Source organism: Pteropus alecto, unplaced genomic scaffold (assembly GCF_000325575.1).
Source record: "Pteropus alecto unplaced genomic scaffold, ASM32557v1 scaffold119, whole genome shotgun sequence".
Lineage (NCBI taxonomy): Eukaryota > Metazoa > Chordata > Mammalia > Chiroptera > Pteropodidae > Pteropus > Pteropus alecto.
The window spans coordinates 461,264-465,216 of record NW_006442487.1 but is presented as its reverse complement, the minus strand read 5'-3'; the positions used below and the strand labels follow the sequence as shown (position 1 = coordinate 465,216).

Here is a 3,953-nt window from a genome sequence, read left to right as displayed (position 1 = left end):
TCTAACCTCTCTTGGAATTATATATCTTGAATGAAAAACATAAGTTACCTGGATAAAACAAAGAAACTGATGTTTCCTCTCAAGAGAGACAGTAACAAATGTAACATGGTTTGGTAGGTATTTTCAGCACTGGGTCATTATGGACATTTAATGCTGTATCATTAAATTTACTGAAGATAACTGATAATATACATTTAGGAATGAATGCTACCATTGACAACAGTATGGAGGTTTCTCAAACAAAACAAAACGAAACAAAACAAAACAGTATGGTCTACGGCCATGCCATCCTGAACACATCCGATCCTGTCTGATTTCAGAAGCTAGGCAAGGTTGGGCCTGGTTAGTACTTGGATAGGAGACCACCTAGGAAGACCGGGTGCTGTAAGCATAAACAAACAAACAAACAAACAAACAAACAAAAAAATGGAGATTTCTCAAAAAAAAAAAACTAAGAATAGAATTACCATATGACCCAACAATCCCTATTCTGGGTATCTACTCCCCAAATTTGTAAACATTTATCCAGAAAGATATATACACCCAGATGTTCATTGGAGCATTATTCACTGTGGCCAAGACATGGAGACAACTGAAGTGTCCTTCAACAGATGATTTGATAAAGAAGTGTCACACATATAAAATGGAATATTACTCAACCATAAGAAAAGATGAAATACTGCCATTTGTGACAAGATGGATATATCTCGAGATTATCATGCTAAGTGAAATAAGTCAGTCAAAAAAAGTTGAGAAGTATATGATTTCACTCATATGAGGGATATAAAACTGAAAGCATCAAATGAACAAGACAAACAAACAAAAACTCATAGATACAGACAACAGTTTAGTGGTTATCAGAAGGAAAGGGGGAAAAAAGGAGGTAGATAAGAATAAAAGAGGTCAAATATATGGTTACAGAAGGAGATTTGACTTTCTGTGATGAAGATACAGTGCAATGTACAGATGATGTATTATTGAATTGTACACTTGAGAGCTATATAATTTTATTAACCAATGTCACCCCAATAAATTCAATAATAAAAAATAAGCAAAGTAAGGAAATTTCAGTGTAAAGAATAGTACAAAATTGTAAATCATAAGAAAATACTTCAGCTATCTATGAAAACTGATTTGAAAACCTGAAGTATTTTCTTCTATCTCTCTCTTATTTCATGATGTCTCTTTCACTTATCCTTTTAGAAAAATTTCTTCACTCATTATATCTACAAGTACTTTATACTAGATCTTCTCCAGTAAAAGACACTTCTCATATCTGTAGTCATGGTAAATCGAAAATATGTTCCAATATTTTATCTCACTTGCCTAGTTCACCCTTATATGTAATGTTTTGTTTTTTTTTAACTTGAATTTCATAGGTTTGATAAATAATTGGGATAACACATCTCACTGAGATATTTTCGACCTATATTAGCATTCCTTGAAAAATACTTCCTGCTCTTTACAGTTTCTGGTCTTCATTGATCCGTGTTGGTTGGATTTCATTACTTTGTTACTTGTTCAGTTGTATCTTATGAAATTAACTGTTCTAACAGCCCAATAACTGTCTATTTTCTAGTTTTGGGATGATATATTTTAGACAGTATCATTTCAGTTTAAATTCTCTAACAGATCTACAGTGGGATTCCAGTCTCATTTCTCTCATTTGTCTAGGACTTTGAGGTGAGAAATGGCAAAATTCAAGCTTCCTTTAATAAAGAACAACAATAATAAAAGGCTTTTGTTGATGAGAAATAATAAAGATGGCCTCAGTTGGAAATGTGACATAGGCATATGAACACCAACAATTTGATGGATAGAACAAAGTTACTAAGATTTTGTGTAAAGAATTAATCGAATTAGTATACCTCAAAGTGAATTTTTAAAATCATGTATTGACTTAAAAATCTAACTTAAACTGTGTTTGTATAGTTCTAAAGAAGTGGATAAAGTCTCCTTAGCCTTTTTTTAGAGTTCCAGAGAGACACACAGAAGGCATCCTATATCTAATGTCTATAAACCTACTAACAGCGGAGTACTATGTCAAGAATTTCCAGTTTTAGCAAGAACTAAGGGGTGACCTATAGGTCTCAGTGGAAAAGAAAACTATATTCTCAAAAAGAGATTATCTCTTTTAAAAGTTAAGACTAGAGGCATAATAGCAGTTGACAAACATCTTTAACTGTGGGTACTATTCTAATCAAGATTGGAGAAATGAAGTTTTCCCCTGGTGCTAGTAAAATTTGAATGGCACTAATCAATGATTCTTTTCACTGGGGCTGTGGAATTTTTCTACAATAATATTTCCATGGTTAGGGACAATGAACACAGAGAACAGGAAAGAGAAAGTCAAGTACAGTGCCCATCTTAAAAGGAAATAAAGATTTAAATAGCTGAGGTGAAAAAGTTAGCTATCTTTTAAGAAAAGAATAATGTGTCTGGGTGTTTGGAATTTAGTTCTATTGTCATCCTAATTAACAGACTTAAAATGTTTTCTTTGGATGGAGACATATCCTTAACCACAACTTTGCTATCGTCCTTTCTCTAAAGCACATTTAACAAAGAGGCCATTAAGAATATTTCTATTCAGAAACCTGATTTTTGTGTGATTTGTGTTTATTGTTCACATGTTATAGTTGTTTCTACTTTCTTACTGTAAACCTTTTAAAAGGGAGAATTTGACACAGATTTCAAGCTAAAAGAGATTTGCTTTGCATGTCTGACACCTAAAATATTCACTTCTTCACACCAACTATCCCATTCAGCAATTCTTATTCACTAACAAATTTAGAAATAATTGCTTACTACCTAAGCAGTTCATAAATATGCATTAATTTAATCAACAAACTAGAAAGCTAGAGTTTATTTTAATTTAAAAATGCATATAAATATTACTAGCTTGTATCAATGTTGTCTTTCCTACATAAACTATTTTTTTTCTTAGTAAGAGAAATTTGATTTAAAATACATCAAGGCTAGAAATATCCTCAAATATTTGCAGAGAGAACTGTGTTAAATTGTGTTTGAAGTTTAAAATAATGTACGTATTTAAAATGTCTATATTGTAATAAAAATTCACTAACGTGAAGTAATATTATACGTAAAAACACTCTAATATTTTATTAAGGGTAGTACACCTTTTTTTTTTTTTTCAGAAAAATTGGTCAATGAGTATCCCATTCTCTCTCCCAAGGCTAATAGTATCAGAAGAGGAAATAATTTTCTTTGGTTTTGTCTAAAGTTTCTTCATACAGCTGCTTGTTAACTACTTTAGTCTTTCAATTGTTACTATTTAGTAATTAAGAAGTAGCAACTGCTTTGCAAGACACAGATCTGCTTTTACCAGTTAGAGGGGATTTTTCAAAATAGTTAAATCAAAGCCTCACTTGATTATCTTAACATAATCTTATAATTAAATCAGTGATGTTTAGGAAATCGAATAATGTTTTTCATGATAAAGTTTTCATGACATTTGCAGAGAATAAATTGTTTCAATATTTGGTCATTAAAGGAGGATTTTCCATTCAAAAATGAAGAAATTAGGATTAATAACAGGTATGTAATTCCAGAAGCCCTACACTCTGTAAGATTTGTGTGCAGAAAAGGAGAGAGCATGACTGCAAGCATTCTGTACCCCCTATTTGAAATGCTACTTGTAATTAAATCATTTATTAACATGGGATGATTATAAGATGTTAATGTAAATGTTTTACATTATTCAATAATGGGCATGTTTTAGTACAGAGTAATTTTAGAAATTCTCTCTCTCTTTCTCTGTCTCTGTTTCTCTGTCTCTCTCCTCCACACACTTCTCCATACTTGAGTTTCTCTCTCCTCCATCCTCATATCTTTCCTTCCTCTTCACTCTTGCTGTAGATTCTCCCTGCCTCATTTCATCTCTTCCAGGTGTTTTCTCCATTTCTCATGCTGTTTTTAATTTTACCCCCCTCTTT

At 31.9% G+C, this 3,953-nt stretch overlaps 1 protein-coding gene and 1 pseudogene across 7 annotated transcripts in view; one reads left to right on the top strand and one right to left on the bottom strand.

The window, feature by feature from the left end:
* PCDH11X (protocadherin 11 X-linked) overlaps positions 1-3,953 on the bottom strand; it is a 741,312-nt gene that overhangs the window by 637,123 nt on the left and 100,236 nt on the right. The window lies entirely within an intron of this gene.
* Positions 273-391, top strand: LOC112470879 (annotated as a pseudogene).